This window comes from Pristiophorus japonicus, unplaced genomic scaffold, assembly GCF_044704955.1.
Source record: "Pristiophorus japonicus isolate sPriJap1 unplaced genomic scaffold, sPriJap1.hap1 HAP1_SCAFFOLD_654, whole genome shotgun sequence".
Taxonomy (NCBI): Eukaryota; Metazoa; Chordata; class Chondrichthyes; family Pristiophoridae; genus Pristiophorus; species Pristiophorus japonicus.
The window spans coordinates 90627-114363 of NW_027254566.1; the positions used below are offsets into that span (position 1 = coordinate 90627).

Consider the following 23737-nt stretch of genomic DNA (forward strand, 5'->3'; position numbering starts at 1 on the left):
AGTTTCTATCCAACAAGGCTCGAAGGGCCGAATGGCCTACTCCCGCATCTATTTTCTATGTTTCTATGCCAGATTTCTAGCCAACTGTCTTCATATTTCTGCATTTGTTGACCAAAATTGGCAGTGAACAATATACTACAGAGGTGAATAACCCTGGGATGGTGAATCAGTACCGCACTGATGACTTCAGCACTGCTGCTTCATCTCACTTAGACTATAAACAGAGTGCAGATCCCATCAATCATGGTTTAAACCTTAGCTGAGTTGGTAGCACTCTCGCCTCTCTACCAAGGGAGTGCAGCAGTGTCTGGAGGTGCCGTCTTTTGGGCGAGGGATTAAACAGAGCCACGTCTGCCCTCTCAGGTACCTATGGTACTATTTTGAACAGCAAGGGAGTTCTCCCCGGTGTCCTGGCCAATATTGATCCCTCAAATATCACTAAAACTGATTGTCTGGTCATCATCACATTGCTGTTGATAGGAGCTTGCTGTGCGCAAATAGGGTGCTGAGTTTCCGACATTAAAACAGTAACTACACTTCAAAAGTACTTCATTGGCTGTAATGCACTTTGGGACATCCTAAAGTGGTGAAAGGCGCTATATAAATGCACCCAAAAACATGTAAAACAGTATTCTGCATTGAACAGGGGTGGTCATTTTTGCCCACGAGAGTAGGAAATCACTGAAGAAAATTGATTCAAGGGACAACAGAGAAAACATCGAGTAGTGAAAAAGCGAGAGCGCACACGCATGTGTGTGTGTGAGAGGGAGAGGGAGAGGGAGAGGGAGAGGGAGAGGGAGAGGGAGAGGGAGAGGGAGAGGGAGAGGGAGAGGGAGAGGGAGAGGGAGAGGGAGAGGGAGACACAAAGACTCGAAAAGAGAGCAAAGAGAAACAGAATACAAGGCGAGAGCACAGTGTGAGATAAGAGTTGCCAATAAAAACTGAGAAAGGGGAGAAAGAAATATAGATATGAATTTATATAGCGCCTTTCACAACCACCGGACGTCTCAAAACACTTTACAGCCAATGATGCATTTTTTGGAAGGAAACACGACAGCCAATTTGCACACAGCAAGCTCCCACAAACAGTAAAGTGCTAATGACCAAATACATGTTGATTGAGGGATAAATATTGGCCAGGACAGCATTGGGAGGGCAAAGAAGTCACAGTAAAGTCTCCCCCTACCTCACATTCACCCCATGTAAAAAGCACAAAAGTACTCAACAAGTAGCAGCACCAGAGCTGGTCCACCCTCGGCGTGACCAGGTCAAAGACCACACCACCAATCAACTCCTGCCCTGATGGATAAGCAAAGCTCTCACTAGACCACTGCAAGGCCTCGACAAGGACTGAAGTGACTACATCAGCTTATGCATGTAATTTATACACAACTCCTCTGTTGCCAACTACCTATTGACTAATCAATCTCCTGTGCCATTGTTATTTTAGTAATGGCAAAATATAGTTAATTGCAAGCTTTCAAGAGATGGTGGGTGTGAACTTTGGTCGGAAAATATACTCCCACCCCCTAGGCTTTCATTTCCATTGAAACAATTACTGCATTCAAGGGGCTCTCCAAATGTGGGAAGATCTCTCTCGAATTCCCCTTCCTCAAACCCAGTATCTAGTTGAGGGATCTTCTATAATTACACTAACACAGGTTCCTGAAATTAAATGTTTCCCCTCCGCTAAACTTACCTTCTCCCTTCCAGCCTCAAGAAACCTGTTGATCATGTGATAAAAGATTTCAGAAACTTGAACTACTCAATAATTTTAAGAAAGTCCAGCATTTATATCATGCCCATCATGACCCAAAGCACTCTATAGCCAATTAAGTGCTTTTTGAAGTGTTGTCACTGTTGTAATGTAGGAAAGGCAGCAGCCAATTTGCACACAGCAAGGCCCCACAAACAGCAAAATGATAATGACCAGATTATCTGCTCATCATGTTGCTGGTTGAGGCATATATATTGGGCAGGACATTCTCCCTGCCCTTCTTTGAATAGTGCCATGGGATCTTTTAGGACAATCAGAGGGCAGATGGGGCCTCATCCAAAAAACTGCTCCTCCGGCAGTGCAATAAGAGGCCAGAATTGGAAGAGCGCAGAGATCTCGGCAGGTTGTAGGCTGGAGGAGGTTACAGAGATAGGGAGGGGCAAAGCCACGAGGGATTTATTTTCCTCCTGGACTCCCTGTATACTTGACCCTTTTAGAATATTTACTCCATGCAGGACCCATGACATTTTCAACGCAGCCCTCCATTCTTCCCCCAGCTCAAGACATCCTTGGCTCTGTTTCATGCTCTAAACTTCAGAGATTGCAGAGTCAAAAGTGGCTGGAGAGCATCCATTCACAGCCAACATACCACAATCCCACCTAACAAACACAGCCCTTTAGGCCAAATACTAACACGCTCCTTTAGTACAAGCCCCAGCGCAGCAAGGGCATAACGAAAGGCCATTCATCTCATCAGGCCTCTTCTTTCCACACACAGGAACAATCTACCACTGTGGACTTTACTCAACTAGTTTCAAATCTAGGGGGAAGGTCAAGAATTTCTCAGAGCCCACAAGCGACACTGAGGGAAATTCAGAATATCTATCCTTAAGCCTTCTTTATTCAAATCTTGTCACTGATGATGTAACCAAGGATGAGGAATTAGTTATTAGGAGTGACTTGAGAAGTTGGGGATTTTCAAAAGAGCTCAGACGGTTAACCCAACAGAAAATCTTCAAGTTTATGAAGGATTACGAGCAGGAAAGGAAGAATTTGCCTTTCACAACCTCGAGACGACCCAAAGCGCGTTACAGCCAATTAAATCATTTTGGAGAATAGCCTCTGTTGTAATGTAGGAAACACGGCAGCCAAATTGCACAAAGCAAGATCCCACAAACAGCAATGAGGCAAGGACCAAATAATCTGTTTTCGTGATGCCAGTTGAAGGATAAAAATAGGGAGAACTCGCTGCTCTTCTTCAAAATAGTGCCATTGGATCATTTACATCCACCCAAGAGGGCAGATGCGGCCTCCGTTTAAAATATCATCCGAAAGACGACACATCCAACAGTGCAGCACTCCCTCAGCAGTACACTGGAGTGTCAGTCTGGATTATGTGCTCAAGTCCCTGCAGTAGGACTCGAACACATGATTTCCCAGGTAAGTGGATAGATTGTTTCCATTGGCCGGCGTCATGATAACAAGAGGGCACAAACTGAAGACAATCTCAAAGAATTCGGGAGGGGGTGAGGGGAGGGTATTGTCATCAGGAAGAAAATCTTTTATACCGAGTAGTTAGAATGTGGAATTCTCGGCACCAAACCGTTATTGAAGCAGAGTCCATGTTCTTAAAAAGGAAATTAGGCAATTGTTTGAAAAAGCATATTATTAAAAGGGTATCAGGAACAAGTAGGAAACGTGGATTCAAATTAGTTCCAGTGCAGACTTGATGGCAGCAGCACATTTCTGTGTTGTAATCTGCTACACAAGTTCAGTTGTCCCAATACTGGACCGTCATGTTCTGTACAGTATGTGGGAGGTAGAAGAGGAAATTTGTTCCAGTCTCTGGTCTTATTTGATGACAGTTGAATCAGAAGGTCATGGGCTCAAGTCCCATTCCAGACACTTGAGCACAAAATCTAGGCTGACACTAAGTGCAGTACTGAGGGAGCGCTGCACAGTCGGAGGTGCCATCTTTCGGATGAGATGTTAAACCGAGGGCCCATCTGCCCCCTCAGGTGGAAGCAAGAGATCTCATGGCAATATTCGAAGATGACCAGTGGCTTTCTCCCTGGTGTCCTGTCCAATATTTATCTGTCAACCAGCATCAGTAAAAACAGATTATCTAGTCGTTATCAGATTGCTGTTCATGGGACTTTACCGTGCAGAAATAGGCTGCCGCATTTCCTACATGACAACAGTGACTACACTTCAAAAGTAAAGCTCTGTAGAGTGCTTTGGGATGTCCTGAAATTGTGAAAGACGCAAGTCTTTGTTTAACACAATATCTTTTGCCTCCAACTGAACAAGCAGATGGGGCCTCGGCTTAACATCAGGTGAAGGGTAGCAACACTCCCTCAGTACTGCATTGAACTTTTGCTTAAAGTCTGGAGTGGGGCTTGAATTTCTCAACCTTCTCACTCAGGGGAGAGAGTGCTACCAAGTGATCCATGCCAACACCAACCAACATACCATTTCAAACAGGCAGCACACATTAACTAATCCATGGGTGAGGCAGTTAATCATCACTCAGCTTTTCATAATCATCCCCTTTCCTATGATCCACCTCACACAGCAGTAGCTGAAGACCGGCACTGCTCTGTGAAACAGTGCAGGCAGCTGACAATACTCTCCAGAAAAGTCATGGACAAGAGGAGGTCACTGAGCCCACCAAAGGTCACTCCGCCAACACCACATCTCGCCATCGCAGTTTAAAATAACCTGTTTTTTCCCGTAACTGCCTGCAGATTATTCCAAACATTCATCGAGCCTGGAATTTACAAAACTTTAGATTCTAAAACCAGTTTTAAATTGGTCATATATATTTTATAATAGTCACTTTATAAACTACCTTCATTACAGATTTGAGAGAGATCTCATCTTTCTTCATACACTTATCACTTCAGTTGCTTCTCTGTGACCTCACATGGTGACCAGAACTCAACGTTGTATTCCACACAAGGTCTGCCCCATGCATTGTAAAGCCTAAGTGTATAACCTCTACACAAATGTACTGTGGTGATACAGCACAGCATTCTATTACCTTCCTTAATTACTTAATTGCCTAGACAATTAAAAGCAATTTTCCCAGATCCTCTAATGTCCCTGTGCTAATTATATTCTATTTATTGTATACTTAAGAACCATCACTCCTCTTCCCTCCTTCTCGCCCCACCCTCCCGAACCAACATCACTCCTCCTACCCCTGCCCCCTCCCCCAAAACATCACTACTACTCCTCCTCCTCCTCCTCATAACATATACTATTTAAAAATGAACTTGCATTTATACAAGAGGCCCTTATACAATCTTACTTTTGAAGTAAAAACCAAGTTGTTGGAAATACTCAGCAGGTCAGGCAGCATCTGTGGCAAGAGAAACAAAGTTAACATTCCAGTCGATACCCTTCATCGACCTAAAATGTTGTTTCTCACTCCACAGATGTTGCCTGACTGCCTAGTAGTTCCAGCATTTTCTGCTTTTATTTCCCATTTCCAGCATCTGCAGTATTTTGCTTAAGTACTTCTGAAGTGTAGTTACTGTTGTAATGCAAGAAATGCAGCAGCCAATTTGCGCACAGCAAGGTCCCACAAACATCAATGACCAGATAATCTGACTTAGTTGCTGGTAGAGGGATATAGTAGCCAGGACACTGGGAAGTACGCCGCTGCTCTTCTTCGAATAGTGCCATGGGATCTTTTAGATCCACCAGAGGGGGCATATGGAACCTTCGGTTCATGTCTCATCTGAAAGACGGCATCTCGAACAGTGCAGCATTCCCTCAGCACTCACGCATGTCAAAATATCAAGGCTGACACTCCAATGCAGTACTGAGTGCTGCACTAGCAGGTCAGCCTTGGTCTTTTGACTCACGTGAGAGTGCTATGCACTGAGCCACGGCTAACATTTTACATTTCTCATTGTTAAACTTGTTTGGTTGTTTGTCTGCTCAATTACTTAATAGACCTTAACCATTCTCTGCATCCCAAGTCTCTGCTGGGCTTTCAATTGCAGTTTCTTTCTAGCTAACTATGGAATCTCCCTTGGTATTTCTCACAGAGAGCCTGGGTCTGGAGTATGGTTGTGACATTTAGCTTCTAACCTGGCCTGTCCCTTTAAGATCACTGCTCAAAGCACTCCCTGTGGAATCCCAGTAACTGTAACTTAGAGGTCAGGAACTTGAAAATGTTAAGACTCCAGGTCAGAACTGAGAATTGAATGCTTCACTTACTTTCAGTTTTGCTCAAATAACAAAATTGTGACTGGAGCTAAAATACTGTACAGCTAAAATACACCCTCCACTTCCAGACCACTGACTGTTGTTCAAGGGGAAATCATGTTTAGGCAACTGCATTGACCCCTCTGCACGCCCTGGCCAAACAGCTTCAAATCTACTCTCTTGGGCTTCTCAGTTTTGTTTCAGTAGCAGCACTCACCTCACTGTGGGTTTGAGTCCCACTCCAGAGACTGGAGCACATAATCCAAGCAGTGCTGAGGGAGTGCTGCACTCTCAAGAGTTGCTGTCTTTCGGATGAGAAATTAAACTGAGGTCCTGTCTGCCCTCTCAGTGGGAAAAGATCCCACGGCAATATTTCGAAGATGATCAGGCGAGTTCTCCCAGGTGCCCTGTCCAATATTTATCCCTCAACCAACATAATTAAACAGGTGGTCTGTTCGTTATTACATTGCTGTTTGTGGAACTTTGCTATGCACATATTGGCTATATTCCTATATTACATGTTTCCTATATTACAGCAGTGACTACAATTTAAAAGTACTTAATTGGTTGTAACGTGCTTTGGGACATCCGGAGGTTTTGAAAGGCGCTGTATAAATGGAAGCGCTTTCTTGAAAAAGCCCTTTTCCTCTGGTATAAACCATTAAGATTTTTATATGAGAGCATCTCCTACACTATAAAAAGCATGTAAACCAGAACAGCATTTTATAACATGCCGCCAAGCTGCCTTACAGCTTTAGCTGCATGCTTTGTGCTGTTCAGTTAGTCACCCAAATCCATTCATCAATGTAGGAAATGCTTTCCAAATCAGGGCAAACTGCACATCCCGGGCAGCATTGTGATGGTAATAAATATCGCCACGAGACAGCTGGTCTCAACACCAAGTGACCCACTCAGCCCAACACATATTGATCACATCCCACAGTGGCCCACAAAACCACCTCCATGCACCATGTAAAGGTTTTAGTTCATATTTTGTTATGCTGCATTTAAAATCTATTGCAGAGAAGATGCTGAGCCCAGAGTGTGCGCAGCTTGGATAACCATGCGATGGATCATTTAACCAAACACTGCACAGTAGCCGGAACAGACAGAAAGCTGGCTATTCCCCCCAATCCCTCTTGACCCCTCGTCATTTGGCTCATTTAGTATATTGACACAGATATGCTTTAGAAATATTGAGCAATATGCTACTTTGCAATACCGTTAATTCATCACTTTAAATACCCACAGATTCGCACCCAGCAATATATCAGCCGAGGGTTATATTGGTCAAAGGTCTCTCTGCAGACAATCTATACAACTGCACAACTTCATGGTCCTCACTTCACACACACAGCAAAGGTTTTATACCCAGCATTGCAATTTGCTGAAATTCTAGCGACAGCATTATCGCACTATACACATCTTACAAGCTAGGACACATGGGTCAGGGTCTGTATGAATGGTCTCTCACATTGGGACACATGGGTCAGGGTCTGCGTAGGGGGGTCTCTCTCACTGGGACACACAGGTCAGAGTCTGTCTCACACTGGGACACATGGGTCAGGGTCTGTATGAATGGTCTCTCACACTGAGACACACTGGTCAGGGTCTGTATAAAGGGGTGTCACTCACTGGGACATACAGGTCAGGGTCTGTGTGAATGGTCTCCCTCACACTGGTCAGGGTCTGCGTAGAGGGGTTTCTTACACTGGGACACACGGGTCAGGGTCTGTGTAGAGAGGTCTCTCACACTGGGACACACGGGTGAACGTCTGTGTGAATGGTCTCCGACACTGGGACACACGGGTCAAGGTCTGTGCTTTGGGGGGCTCTCACACTGGGATACAAGGGTCAGGGTCTGTCTGTAGAGGGGGGGTCTTACACTGGGACACATGAGCAAGGAACATACAAGGCAGTAACTCACACAAACTTATCATTCACAGAGCAGATCTGCACTCACATGACCTCATCCTCGGAGTCTCCAATCAAATGTGGCTTTAGCTTACCTAGCCCACATCCTCCAGGAACAGACCACCTTACATCAGGATATGCAGACCACACAGAAACTAGAAAACACCCGGCCATTCAGAATCCAGACAACTTTCACAACTAAAAATAAACATGTTTTAGAAAATAGATTCTGTACAGTCTATTAATTTTGCACCAGATGTTTGAATGACAAACCAACACCACACACTGAATCCGTGTTACCGATTATCTCCTATCAGGATTTAAAAATTAACATTCGCAGACTCACCTCTCCAAAGTATTTGACAAAGTTTCAGTATTCCCAAATTAATTCACACCTAGAACAGAACTTGTTCAGTGGTGCGCAATTCCACAAGCAGAGGCTCTTGCTAAGTCTACCTGTGTAATTGCCTTTACAACAGACCACAAGTGCACTCAGCGTGACAAAAACTCAGAAGGAAACACAAAAGGAGAGGGGGGGGGTGAAGGGGGGAGCAAAATTAAAGCACATGGTATTGGGGGTAATGTACTGACGTGGATAGAGAACTGGTTGGCAGACAGGAAGTAGAGAGTCGGGATAAATGGGTCCTTTTCAGAATGGCAGGTGCCGCAGGGCTCAGTGCTGGGACCCCAGCTATTTACAATATACATCAATGATTTAAATGAAGGAGTTGAGTGTAATATCTCCAAGTTTGCAGATGACACTAAGCTGGGTGGCGGTGTGAGCTGTGAGGAGGACGCCAAGAGGCCGCAAGGGGACTTGAACAGGTTAGGTAAGTGGGCAAACGCATGGCAGATCCAGTATAATGTGGATAAATCTGTTATCCACTTTGGTGCAAAATCACAAAGGCAGATTATCTGAATGGTGGCAGATTAGGAAAAGGGGAGGTGCAACGAGACCTGGGTGTCATGGTACATCAGTCATTGAAAATTGGCATGCAGGTACAGCAGGCAGTGAAGAAGGCAAATGGTATGTTGGCCTTCATAGCTAGGGGATTTGAGTATAGGAGCAGGGAGGTCTTACTGCAGTTGTACAGGGCCTTAGTGAGGCCTCACCTGGGATATTGTGTTCAGTTTTGGTCTCCTAATCTGAGGAAGGACATTCTTGCTATTGAGGGAGTGCAGCGAAGGTTCACCGGACTGATTCCCGGGATGGTAGGACTGACATATGAGGAGAGTCTGGATCGACTGGGCTTGTATTCACTGGAGTTTAGAAGGATGAGAGGGGTTCTCATAGAAACATAGAAAATTCTGACGGGACTGGACAGGTTAGATGCAGGAAGAATGTTTCCGATGTTGGGGAAGTCCAGAATTAGGGGACATAGTCTAAGGATAAGGGGTAAGCCATTTAGGACTGAGATGAGGAGAAACTTCTTCACTCAGAGAGTTGGTCACCTGTGTAATTCCCTGCCGCAGAGAGTTGTTGATGCCAGTTCATTGCATATATTCAAGAGGGAGTTAGATGTGGCCCTTACAGCTAAAGGAGTCTAGGGGTATGGAGGGAAAGCTGGAAAGAGGTACTGAGGTAGATGATCAGCCATGATCTTACTGAATGGTGGTGCAGACTCGAAGGGCCGCATGGCCTACTCCTGCACCTATTTTCTGAGAGTTTCTGAGAGAGAGAGAGAGAGAGAGAGAGAGAGAGAGTGAGAGTGAGAGTGAGAGTGAGAGAGAGAGAGAGTTAGAGATAAAGAAAGAGCAAAAGTGCCAGGCAAGAACTATCTCCAACAAGTGAGTCTAACCAACCCTTATTCAACAGCATTACCATCACCGAATCCCCCATCAACATCCTTGAGGTCACGATTGACCAGAAACGTAACTGGACCAACCACAAATACTGTGGCAATAAGAACAGGTTAGAGGCTAGGTATTCTGCAACGAATGATACACCACCTGACTTCTGAAAGCCTTTCCACCATCTACAAGGCACACGTCAGGAGTGTGATGGAATACTCTGAACTTGCCTGGATGAGTGCAGCTCCAACAATACTAAAGAAGCTTGATACCATCCAGGACAAAGCAGCCCATTTGATTGGCACCTGTTCCACCTTCAACATTCACTCCCTCCACCGCCAGCACACCATGGCTGCGGTGTGTACCATCTATAAGATGCACTGCAGCAGTTTACAAAGCTTCTTCGACAGCATCTCCTAAAGCCACGACCACGACCTCTACCATCAGAAGGACAAGGGCACCAGGTGCATGGGAACACATTCACCTCCAAGTTCCGCTCCAACTCGCACAGCATCCTGACATGGAAATATATCACCATTGCTTAATCATCACTGGGGCAAAATCCTGGAACTCCCTCAACAGCACTGCGAGTACCTTCACCACACGGAGAGTGCAGCGCTTCAAGCTGCAGCTCAGCACCACCTTCTCAAGGGCAATAAAAATGCTGGCATTGCCAGCGACACCCACATCCCAGGAACAAATGTTTTTAAATTCTGCACACAAATTGACGCACTTACCCAGGCTCCAGTTTGAGAATTTGAGGGGTCAGGCAGAGATAAAGGGCTCGTACACAAACTTTGTGGTCCAGCTCTGCCAAACCTTGGTCACACAGGAATTCCAGCAGAGTCCCTATACAGCTCAGCTTGCAAGCCATGACTCCATACATTTCTCTACATGTTTTGTTTTAGGAAAGAGATTTTTGAAGAAAAATTGCCAGTTTTAATTAAATCTCACACAAAACCAGTAGGACTCTTGACTTCTGGAAGCGAGTAGAATCTCCTGGCTGGGTTATGTCACTCACTTGTTTTGGGGTTGACCCCTGCCCTTTCATGAAGTCCAGAGGTAGCTGTGGCTCAGTTGGTTGCACTCTCGCCCGAGTCAAAAGGTTGTGGGTTCAAGTGGGTTGCCGTGTTTCCTACATCATCATAGGCAGTCCCTCGAAACGAGGATGACTTGCTTCCATGCCGAAAGCAGATGAGTTCACAGGCGTTTCCTTCATTATACTTCAAAAATATTTCATTTGGCTGTAAGGCACCTTGGGACGTGCCGGAAGTTGTGAAAAGTGCTATACAAATGCGTGTTCTTTCTGTACTAGCCGGTAGAAGGTCAATCAAGATGGAAGCCTCATCTTTCTTGAAGGTTAGTCAACACACTGATCAGGTGTTTATTCAACTCAATCCATTAGATAATCTGCAGTGAGTTTGCTTCAGCAGAGTAAGCACGCTCCAAATAAGCCCCAGGTGGCATGAGGGGAGGTCTCCTGGGCTTCCGCTACAAAGTTAGAAGCTAACAATCGCTAGTCATTGTAACGTTGCAACAAGACTGAGTGAATCCAAGCATTTCAAAGCAACACGTGCCACCAAAGGCTTATTATCTTCAACTAGGCCTCAGCATTAATCTTTGTAACCAGAGGTGGACACTGAGCCAACATATCAGAAGAGCTTCAAGAGCCTAGCTCAATTTTTACTATGCACACACACACCATCACTTCAGCACAGAGCTCGAGGTTCTCATGAAGCATTTCTGCAGACTCAGTAATGTGGTGTCGCACGAACAGTGAAACTCGAGACAAAAAACCACTTCTGAAGGAACTCAACTCGCCAAGTTTGCAAATCTCTTCAGCCCACCTGACAATCCAATCCACACAGAATTAACCAGGCACTGAAATCATCCAATTTAAAACCCACTTTGAGCTGCCATCGAGGGAGGACCCAACACTTTCTCGGTATGGGAATACAGGAATGTCACCATCTGCCCATAAACAAGAGGTCAGGCATGGTAGAACCACAGGGAGTGGCCGTGTCACTGCTGATTAAATCAGAAGAGGATGTGCCATGCATGCTCAGCAAGAACACAATATACCAACACACCGTAGATCTTTAAATGATTTTTTTTTAATTGTAAATATTACATCAGCTATGGTATGAGAATAAACTGAAGTCCCTGTATTCAGGTTAACAGGTTTTGCTCTCTCTTCTCTCCTGAAGGTGTTAACCACACTGGAATATATTTCCACAGGTACCAGCAGATCTTCAACATTTTTGTTCAAACAGTCTTTCTTCCCAAGAGTCTGGGTAATACCGTATACTCCTCTCAATTCATAACTGTTTTATTTTAATTCAGCAAAAAAAACCTCATGCTGTTTCATTCAAATTCACCTCAATGGATAATGTAATTTTTTTGGACAAAAATAGCCTTCAAAAGGGTAGGAGAAAAACTGCAGGGATATGGGGAAAGAGCAGAGGAGTGAGACTAATTGGATTGCTCTTCAAAGACTCGATAGGCCGAATGGCCGTCTTCTGTGCTGTAGTAGTTTACTTCCATAAAAAGAAATACACTATCAGCAGACTATTCAACTACAGAGTTCATCGCATTGAAGGCCAACCCTATCCTTGCCCTGTGCCCTTCAACAAGTTTATTCCAGCAGAGGATCACTGGACAGCGACCAGCAGTCAAAAGCCTGGCTCATTTTATTCACCCACCATCTCTAACTCAATGGCATGCAAGCCAAAAGTACCCTCAGGCCGGTTGAAAATCAGTTAACTGGAACAGGAGGGAGAGAAAGGGAGGGAGGGAGGGTGAGGAAGGGGGAGAGCACGAATAAAATCTAGAACCTGCCTCATCTATTTGCCTCAGTACTGCATCAGATGCAATGCATGACGCATTTGTCCACCAAAGTTAAGCAAAAAAAAACTTAAACTTGTATTTACATAGCTCATCACACCCTCAGGATGTCCCAAAGCATTTCACAGCCAATGAATTGCTTTTGAAGTGCACTCACTGTTACGTAGGCAGAGCAGCCAATGTGCACACAGCAAGATCCCACAAACAGCAAATGCGATGATGGCCAATTAATTATTTTTAGTGACATTAGCCAAGAGAAGAACGTTTGTCAGGACATAGAGTACTCCCTGCTCTTCCTCAAACTGTGCCATTTTATGTTCACCGGAACATGTTTATCATCTTATCTGACAGTACCTGGGAAATAAAAATCAAAACTGAAGCACTGACATTGAGATATTTGCATCTCAATTCTAGCATAGCCCTGTATGACTTTTAAAGAGAACCACAGCCAACGCTCCCACCAGTGGAAACAGCTTCTCCCTATCTACTTATCAAAACCCTTCAATCAATCTCCCCAACCTTGTCTGCTTCAAGAAGAACCCCAGCTTCTCCAGACTCGCCAGAGATTTAGAACAGAGAGCAGGAGAAACTTCTTAGAGGATTGTGAAACTGTGAAGTACACAAACAGAATTAGTGACTGAAGCAGATTGAACCATGCCAACATTTAAAAATTAGATAGGTGGTTTGAAGGAAAGGGGGAATAATTGAATACAAGAACAGGGTGGACACAGGATTAGGACCATTGTTTGTGTGGAGCCTGAACACCAATACAGACTGGTTCCATGTTGTAATTTTGATGCAATAAGGGATTATAGCAACAGATTGTTAATTGATGTACCTTCCACGCTTTTCCCCAACACATAGTTCACTCTTCCTAATGAATCCCATATTTTATCCGGTCACACCTTCAAGACTCAGGCTACGTCTTCAAAACCAAGTACTACTTTTGATCATCTCTCCTGCAGCACAGTAGCATGCAAAAATGCATTTATTCACTATAAAACAGCACTGATTAACACAGAGCAAATTACAGGCAATGTTAACCACTTGCCCTGAGGCAATCTCTTGCTAAATTGTTTTTGGAACATTCTGATTTGCAGGTCTCCCACAAGAGTGATTTTAACTGATCATGCACTCTCTAATATTGAGAATTTTTGCTAAGGGAAATCAGCCACCTAGTAGTCTATACTGCAAACTTCCCCCTGTGCGTTCTCTATAAGGGCATATTGCAAAGCTGCAATCCCATCACAATCCAAAGTTTAAATTCCAGACAACAGATACAATACATTAGCAAAGTCCAACCCTGTTCCATAAATTGACACTGAAAGAGCATGGAACATATAGGAGTGAGGCACCCACTACAATCCCTATTGTACGTCCACAGGACTGTTATACTCAGAAATGCACAAAGTATATGATATATACAGGAACACACAGCATCATTTTCCCACCCACCCACCACACATCACAAATTAGATAAATGAAGTTGGTGTACTACACATTCAGTTATTCAAGATTCAAAAAGAATCAGCTAAATTAAGAGTCTCCCACACTTCGGCGCTTGTATAAACTGTATCAATCGGGTGTCGTATGGAGCTGAATAAGCAAAGCAGAACTAAGCGCAAAAATTAGTCATCTCGAAATTTATACCCCCTCCCTTTATCAGCCTCCTCGCGACTTCAATTGTGATCAGTGATTACTGACCTTTAAACGCCCACCCCCACCCTCATCAATTCTTATCTTGCTTGGCCTGATCACAATTGGTCTCTAGTTTATGCAAGGGCTGTATCCTAATGAAATCAGTACCTTTTATCAGCAGTGTGTAGCTCTCCCTCTGCCCTCCCATAATCTGTGCTGATATCTCAGTTCTGGCAGGGGAGGCATTTGAAGCACTACAACTAGCCTCAGTGCCACTGGGTTGGGAGGGGTTAAAGAGAAGAGGAAAATTATCCGGCATTCCTGTTCTTGATCGCAATCGAGTGTACTGCCCCTCCTCCTAGAAGCGCACGCATGTGGCTGTCTGTCTGTCTGTCTGTCTGGTGAAGGCAGGATCAGGCTGAGCTGTGACATTCCCTCCCCTACCAGGGTCAAACAGCCTGACAGCACCTGACTAAAGCAGTGGTGGCAACTGATGCTAGGAAACCCCAACCACGGATCAACACCTAAAGATAGGGGCAGAAAATCTAACGTGACAAAAAAGTTACAAAGCTCTTACAAAGTTAAAACAGAAATGCAGTTCAAGGTGATTATACGACATGTATTCCCTCCTCTAATAACTCAAAGTTGTGAACTTTGGGTTTCATTGTTCTTGGGAGGCTAGAATGTTATCACTTCTGCACTACACTTAGCCTTTTGAAACAACTTTGCTCCCCTGCCCACTTTTAATTTTTCAAACCTGTATTTCATCAATAGAACACACACTGGCAAAAGTCCAACCCACCCAGAATCTGATATACAAATCCCCCTACACTTACGGGGTGTACCCAAGGCTGTGATTGTCCCGAGCCAGGGTGGCACCACTTTTTAAATCCTGCCCAAAGCCTACATCCTGCCAGAAGCACTGAAAAGCAGGAAGCCACTTTAGGCAAATTGGACATGTTCCACAGCAGCTCTTTTCTCTTTTGGTCCGAGAGCAAGTATGTATCTTGCAAACAGGCTTTTCTAAAGTCACTGGCCGAAACACATCCCTTACCCACTGCACACCATCGGTGCCAATTAGCCTGGATTTCAAGTAACCAGCCCCAGCTCCACCCAATGCACACAAGGCAACTTTTACTCAGAAGATAGGTCAACCCTGCTCCAAAACAACACATTTTCCCACCAACATCCTGTTTGTTACACCTGAATTGCATGTCAACAACATAAATAGCAAGCACATACGTACCAATGCTAGATCCAGGAGGTCCGGGTGGACAACGGACTCCCAAAGGAGTCGGCACTTTACAAGAAGCCAGTAATGTGTAGTCTTTCTTCCTTTTTTTACAAACTTTTAATTCTGTTCAGTTACTTTACACACAACTTTCAGCTGCATTCCTCTCAAAGGCAAATTTACTTTCATCCCATGAGGCCCACAGAAAAACTGGCGTGGAACTCTTTAATATATCTAAATCTGTTTCTCACACAGTCCACCTTGAACCCCTTTAAACATCACATAGTCCCTTGTGTACACCATTCCTGCTTCCACCCTCACACATTCTGCCCGTCCACCTGTTTCCTCTCCCTCTCATTTACTCTGCTCTACCTATCCTGTTACACATACAATATCCCCCCCCAGTGCAATCACTTTCTTCATCTCACTGAGTCATCAGCTCTGTCCAGCTCCAGGGACAGAATGTGAGGTGGGAGAGAAAGTGGGAAAGATCACATCTCACTTTTCCCCATTCTTGATCAAACCTTCACTTTTCATTCTCTCCCCAAATGCCACCTTTTACTGAAATCAAAAATGAACAGGGGAGAGTTGGAGCAGGAGAGAGGGTAAAATCAGAATACCGATTAAACTTCACACACAAAACACTTCCATATGAAGAGTCACGTAAAATAAAAGTCAGGGAGGAGGAAAAATGCCTCCGGTTTTAATGTTCCTTTCACACTTCACAAACTAGCAAACAGCACACTTCAAAACTGGACCATCTGGGCCAAAGTAGATGGAATGCATCCCTACTCCATGACTTCACTCCCCTGTCTTTCTCTTCTCTCTCTTCCACTGACTCTTGTGACAATTGAAAATTTCAAAACAGAAATTTAGATTTTCGTTAGGCAAGGGTATTAAGGGTTATGGAACCAAAACGGTTGGATGGGAGTTAGGATACATATCGGCCATGTCTAATTGAATAAACTCCATAGGCTAAAATGGCACACTCCTGTTTTTATGTTCCAATGTTGCTTCCTATGTGTCTCCATCCCCATTTCTATCACACTTTCTTTTCTTTCTGCTACCCACAACCTCTCCAATGTCCTTACTAAACTCCACTGGTGGTCCGTCTTCCAACGCATTGCTCTCAATGCTCTGGACTTCAAAATTTCTCCATCTTTTCATTCCATTTTATCTCAACAATCTTTCACAACCTTGCAAATTCCACTCCCATCCCCCCCCCGCAATCCCCAGTTTACTACACATCACTCTCCTTGACTGAAGGCTGATCTTTGACACCCTCTAAGAAACACTTGACCTTGCTACCTCCCCCTCACTTCAAATCCCTGCCTAAAACTCATCAACGGTGCTTTTGTAGCTTTTTTTTTAAACCCCATCCTCCAACCCTCGCTCTTGTAAACCACTCAAGACTTTGAACACAGCTGTTCGGCCCATCTACATATTCCCCACTTAAATGATATGGTCGTGTCATGACTCTCCTCTTCAGGTACCATCTTAGCTTCACCCTTACATCTCTGCCATCTTCTCATTGGAGGACTTCAAACTCCACTGTTCCCTCCTACCAGATTTTTAAAGTCCTCACTTGGGTGCAACCTCCCAAGTACTCGTGACTTTCTTGCTGAAATATTATCCTCATTTAACCTCTGCACAGAGCTGTGATTCATCCTCATTGACTTCACCCTACATTCCCAGTCTCTCTCAAACTTTCACCCACAGTCTTCCGAATCTCTATATGGTCATGTCTTTCACCTCACCACCACCCAAGGCTACAGCACTTCTGCTGTCCTCATCATCCAAAAGGCTACCTCTGAGCAATTGGTCTCTCTGCCTGTCTCCAACCCATCACATTCGTGCTCCACCAGAACCTTCACTAATTCACTCTTGCTTTGGCCCACAAATCAGCCACTTCAGTCAACTATCCAGCTTCTGCTTTCAATGTCCTCGCCCCCATCTCCTACTTATACATTGCTGCTGGTACCAGAACCATAGGCTTGAGCGCATCCAGCATGTGATCAGTTTGCTTGGCCATCACCAAACCTGGCTTCACCACCTCAAACAGTATTATTGCTCTTTGCTGCACATTTGTGTTATTCCAGGAACATGCTGGAGGAAGAAAAAACACTAATTCCTCTTATCCCTTCCCCTCTGTTCCCACCAAACCTTCCATCCTTACCTAATTATACAAAGTAAAAGCATATTGCAGATTTATTGTCTACAAAACTAAAACAATGTGCTCCAAGTCCATTGTACGCTTTCTTCCCACATTATACACCCTACCCTCAATCTGTTGCATGCTCCTTTCCCCACATTACTCTGCCCTCCTACAGTCTTGGTCAACATGACTCACTCCTTCCCCCATCGATCACACTCCTTCATCCCCATTCTCCCATCACTTTCCCCCTTCACACACTCCCCTCCTAATCTCTGACTCACTCATTCCCATATCTTCTCACGACGTTGCTCTTGCCCCCCTGCCCCTTCCTTTCCCTTGCACCGACTGGCACCCTTGTTTTTCCTGTTCTATCCTCGCCCCCTTTTTATCCAGTATTGAAAGTAATTTTCCCAATTTTCCTACTCCATACAATTCATCATCAAACCTTTGTAAGACCATCTCTCAGACTCTTTTCCAAGCTGAAAAACCCAAGATTGTGCAGCCTTTCCTCATAACTCGGACCTTTGACATCAGTCAGCCTTGTAGCTCTTCTGTGCACTTCCTTCAGCGCTCTTCCCGCTGAATGTCTCACTCCATCGTTCTCTCCATCTTTGCTCCACTCTCCTTTTGCCCTTTTACGTTATCCCTTTTTCTCTCCTCTCCCTTTCTCCTCCCACTCCCCTTTTTCTCTCCTCTCCCTTTCTCCTCCCACTCCCCTTTTTCTCTCCTTGTGACTCAAATCTTTCACAATCCTCTTTCTAGCTTTCCTCTGCTCCCTCTAATCCTACCCTTCTCCCTCACTTTAATTTTCTCCCTTCCCCCTTCTTGCTACCTATTCTCGCTCTTTAGTTCTCACCGTTCCCTTTCCTCCCATTTCTTTCCCCTTCATATTTTCCCATCTTTTTCTCTTCTTTCCCACTATGCTTCATCTTTCTCCCAATTTCCTATTCCTCCCTTCTCCTCTGCGCTCCCTTCCTCCCCTATCTTCCTCAAACTCTTTCCTCTCCCACGTCTTCCCTCCACACCGTCTCTCTCCCTGCCGATCCTTCATTTCCTCCTCTCCATCTTGTGACCCCTCTAACTTCTGCTCTCTCCTCTCAATACTCCTGCTTGCTCTCACTCTCCTTCCCCTTCTCTTTCTATTATCTCATAAATTTCTAATATTTTCCTCTTTCTCTTGTACTCTCCCTGCCTTATTCACCTCCTCCATCATTCTTTTACCCATTCCTCTCTCCCTCCCTTCGTTCCCCCTTGCTTCCCACGCCACCTGCTCTTCCTTCTCACATCACATTCCGCTGCCTTTCTATCCATCTCCTTCACATTTGCCCATTTCTTTCTCATTTTAGTCTCCACTCTTCCCCTACTCATCTCCGCACCTCCTTTGCCAGCCATCCCTTTTCACTTTCTTCTGCTCTCCCTTTCATTCCTCCTCCACAGACTTTATTTCCCCTCCCTCTACGCTATCTTTACCTTGCTCATGCCTCCCACCTTTTTCTACCTCACTTCCTCCTTATTCTCTCTTGCTGCTAGTCTTTCTATCCCCTCTCCATCTTTACAACCCACCACCCATCCTCCTCTCATACTTGGCAACCTCTCCTCCCCTTTATTCCTTCCCCACACTTTTACTCATCTTTCTGACTCAAGATTCCCTCAATTCAACTCCCTCCCCTTTTTCTTCTGCTCACTCTCCACATTTTCTTCCCTCTTACCTATTCCCCATCCCTCTCCCTTTTTTCTTCCAATTATCCCCTCCGTCTTTTCTTGCCTGAACCAACACGTCTCCATTGTGTTCCCTCTCTTATACCTGCCCATCTTCTCTTCCTCACTCTTTGACTCCCCATTAATTTTCCTTCCCAAATCCCCTCTTTGCTTCCTTTAATGATCTATTTTTCTGTGGTATGCTTCTCTTTCTGAAACCTGCTTTACTCATCTTCCTCTTTTCACTACCTTTTTTCAAGCTCCCCACACTCTCCTTTACCTTTCTTTCAGTTTCCTTTGTTCCCAACTTTTATCTCTTCCCTCTGCATCGCCCATCTTTCACCTTCTCTCCTATTTTCTCCATTTCCCTCTCCTTTACATCACACTCCCTCCCCTTCTTCCTTTCTCCCCTCACTCTGGCTTCTTCTTCCGAATAATGCGCTCAACTTTCCTCTCAATCTTCTTTACATGCACAGCTTTCCCTTTTTCTTTTTCTGTTCCCTTATTCTTTCCCTGTCCACTCTCCTTTCACCTTCTACTCCAATATCTCCCTTTGTTTATCTCCCTTTTTCTCCCCTCACTTTCTTGCTCTTTCTCTTCCCATCACTCCTCACCCTCCCTTCACCTGCCCTTTATTCCCCTGACATCTTTCTCACTTTCCTTCCCTTTCTCTCATCCCCAGCAGCTCACTGTCACCACTTTCTCATCTGTGCTTCCCTTCTCTTTTCCTTTGTAGCTCCATCTCTATCCTTCCTTCTCATTTTTCCCTTTTCTTCTCTCCGCTTTCCCTTGATCCCTTGTTGTTCCCTCTGGTTTCTAACTCCACTTCTCCATTTCCCCATTCGCTCCTCTCATGTATATCTCTCGCTCACGTTGTCTCGTCCCCTCTCCATCTGTTTTTTTTTCTCCTCACGTGGTGTTCCTCTTCATGGTTTCTTCTTCCCCTCCCCCTCCTCTCAGCTTCTCTATCCCCGCTCCCTTTACACCATCTTCCTGCTCCTCACACATATCCTCATTCTTTCTCAGCTTTCACAGCTGTGGCTCATGAGTCAGAAGGTTGTGGGTTCAAGTTCCACTGCAGACTTGAGCACATAAATCCAGGCAAACACTCCAGTGTTGTGCTGAGGAGTGCTGCACTGTCGAAGGTGCCATCTTTCAGATGAGACATAAAACCAATGGCCCTGACCGCTCTCTCAGGTGGACGTAAAAGATCCTATGGCACTATTTCTAAGAGTAGGGGAGTTACCCCCAGTGTCCTGGCCAATATTTATCCTTCAATCAACATCACAAAAACAGGCGACTTGGTCATTAGCACATTGCTGTTTGTGGGAGCTTGCTGTGCGATTGGCTGCTGCGTTTCCCACATTACAACAGTGACTGCACTCCAAAAGGACTTCATTGGCTGTGAAGCGCTTGGAGACGTCGGGTTGTCGTGAAAGGCACTATATGAATGTAAGTTTTTCTTCCCCTTTCCATCCCCTTCCTGCGCCTCACACCTTCGTTCTCCCGCTCATATCCTCGTCCTTTCTCAGCTACCTCTCTTTTTTTTGCCTGGCTCACTTCCTCCTTCTCTTCCGCGAGTTTCCCCTTCTCCCCAGCCCAGGTCAGGCTGCAGAAGATGGGGGAAGGGTTCAGCCGGCCCGGCTCCCGGCAGCACCCCACCCGGTATTAAGGGCGGGCCGGGTGATGAAGGGTGTTGGAGTTTGTCACCCCTTCACACCCCGGCCTGGTTTTCAGTCATGACGGACGGCCTCCCTCCCTCACCGGGCTGCAGCTCCCGGGGGGGGCCAGTGCCGGGGGCCCAGCCTGCGGCACCAGCTCCGGCCGGCCGGAGGGCGGGCGAGTAAGGTAAACACTGGGCTCCCTCGCGGGTCCGCCACAGCTCGAGCCCGGGGCCGCCCGCCAACCACCAGCTGGCAGCACGGCGCGCGCCGCGGCCCCGTCACTCACCCCCCTCCATCCATTTAATTTATTTTTTTAACATTACATCCTCATTCAAACATCAAACTTCTTCAGAGCTAGGTGCCGTCCACCCGGCTCGCTGCATTGCATCCGCTCGGCGGCGGAGAGGCTGCATTCTTCCGCCGGGGTTAACCTTTTCTCGGCCCCCGGTGCCTCCGCTGTGATGGCCCCGAGCCGAGCCCGGATCCCCGGGCACCCGCTGACTGACAGGCTGACACTTACCTGGGGCCCTCGCGCTGGCGCTCGCCGGCCACACATTGCAACCAACCAGGATGCACAAGATGTGGGGGGTTTAAATATATAGATAGATAAGATTTTTTTTATAAAGCAGCAACTTTTCAGACCAGCTTGCCCTGCGCCATGTTGTTTTTTTTCTTTTGGGTGGTGGGTAATATTACGTGTGCAAAAGAAAATTTAATTTGCATAACAAAAGTAAAAGTAACGGTTGCCATATGGGCCACGGTAATGGATAAATAATGAAGGAGGCGGGGACAGTGAGGGGAGGAGAGAGAGAGGGGAGTGAATACAGAAAGTGCCCCCCGCCCCGCAGCAGTGAGTGTGTTTGCGGGGATGCGGCCGAGGTGGATAGGGCCAAAGAACCGTCCGTTAAAAGATCAGCCCCCGCCCATCGTTCCTGGAATAAAATGCAAAAAAAGCAAGTAACATATCGCACATCAGTGGCACCCCACCACTTCCCTATTTGCAATCGTCGATCGATTCTAAGAATCGGCTTTCAACGTGCTTCCTCTATCCGATTAGGGAGGAAGACACGGCCGGTGGTGTTTTTGCACCGTTCTGGTTTGGAGGAGATGGGGATATTTAAAATACCACACGCTGTGCATTCACAAATAAAATAACACGATAAACTTGCTCTCCACCTGAAGCTAGTAATACGGGAGTTGCTTTAAGACAGACCGCCAAGACTTTGTTTGGCGTTTTTTGCTATGGCGGGGAGGGAGCAGGGGGACCCATCAGCTGAAAGTGCATGAGTGGAGTGGAAAAGCTGTACCTTGTGTCGAAGTTTACAAGCAGCTGAGACGCGGCGTAGCACGCAGTTCAATCTGGAGAACATTCTTTCTCCCCCGCCCCCTCCCCCCGGGAAAGCGACGTGAGCTCCAGAGTCTTGGACGAATTTAATCGCAATCGCGACACACACAAAAAAAACATGTCATGCTCCGCTTCCGGGAACGTGACTTGGCCGGGAGCTGGAATGCAACATTCTGCAAATCACGCACACGTAACACGCGTCCTCTTATCGGAGAGATTTAAAACAAAAAGTCCAAATCAAAGTACTGTTTTGCCAATAGGAAAGCCATCGGCAACGTACACCATTGCTCGCAATATTAATACGTTCGCTACCAAGAAACAAAGTCTCGGTGCGATCGCTGACGGGAGCATCTCTTGCGCTCGAACTGTTGGTACAACTCAAAGTCACCCCTGGCCCTCCGCGTGTGCTGGCCTCCCCTGTCCCCCCAACACGCAGTAAATACCCAAACCGGTCCCCACCTGTTCTATCCAGTGGTTGCCGTTTGCTGCTCCGCTCAATGCTCGCTCATTAGTCACAAAGTTTGCAAACGTCACTTTTTTTTATAAACACAACGCAGACACTGCCTTTGAACGTTTCGGCAAATTCATCTTGTTTTGGAACGCACCACGTGTCGTAACACACAATCAGGTCACTGGTACATGATAAAAGTAACACATGATTCTCCCGGCTCCTCCCCCCCCCCCAAAATAAGCAACAACAAAAAAAGTCTGCCAGATACGAGTTTATATAAGAAAACAGTGCCTCTTTATGACAATGCAATAAACTGCTATCCATCTCCATTGAATCTCCAGACTTGTAAAAAATTTGTTCCTGGGATGTGGGCGTCGCTGGCAAGGCCGGCATTTATTGGCCATCCCAAATTGCCCCTTGAGAAGGTGGCGGTGAGCCGCCTACTTGAACCGCTGCAGTTCGTGTGGTGAAGGTTCTCCCACAGTGCTGTTAGGGAGGGAGCTACGGGATTTTGACCCAGAAACGATGAAGGAACGGCGATATATTTCCAAGTCAGGAAATTGTGTGACTTGGAGGGGAACTTGGAGGTGGTGGTGCTCCCATGCGCCTGCTGCCCTTGTCCTTCTGGGTGGTAGAGGTCGCAGGTTTGGGAGGTGCTGCTGAAGAAGCCTTGGTGAGATCGCCCCTCAATCTCCAGTCCTTAGCCACCAATTCTAACCATTCCCCCCACCCAGCCTGTCCCCCTCCCGGCCACTGTCTCAGGCTGAACCAGACTCCGCAAGTTTGCTGTTCGATTTGACGCTGAGCTGAGCTGAGCTTCCACCCCCATACCTTCTTTATCACCAAGATCCCCTACATCCACCTCTGTAATATCGCCCGTGTTAACCTCCCTCCATGACTTCACCTTTCTGTAACTCTGCAACCTCCTCCAGCCCTACAACCCTCCAGCAATGCATTCCTCCAACTTTGGCCCCTTGTCCATCACCCACTTCCTTCACTGCACCATTGGAGTCCATGCTATCAGCCATCTTGGCCCTAATCTCTGGAATTCCCTCCCTGAACTTACCTGCC

General features: G+C 46.0%; 1 protein-coding gene across 3 annotated transcripts in view; it reads right to left on the reverse strand.

Annotated features, from left to right (window-relative positions):
- LOC139255871 (bromo adjacent homology domain-containing 1 protein-like) overlaps positions 1-22842 on the reverse strand; it is a 102807-nt gene extending 79965 nt beyond the window's left edge. Inside the window, exons 1-2 of one of the 3 annotated variants that reach the window (XM_070874043.1) lie at positions 22675-22842; positions 21391-21802 (exon numbers count right to left, since the gene is read on the reverse strand). The gene's annotated coding sequence lies outside the window, so the exon portion shown is untranslated. Of the gene's footprint in view, positions 1-21390; positions 21803-22177; positions 22274-22674 lie in introns of those variants that run through there. The other 2 variants (XM_070874042.1, XM_070874041.1) reach the window with 2 other exon arrangements.
- Between the last annotated feature and the right edge of the window lie 895 nt (positions 22843-23737).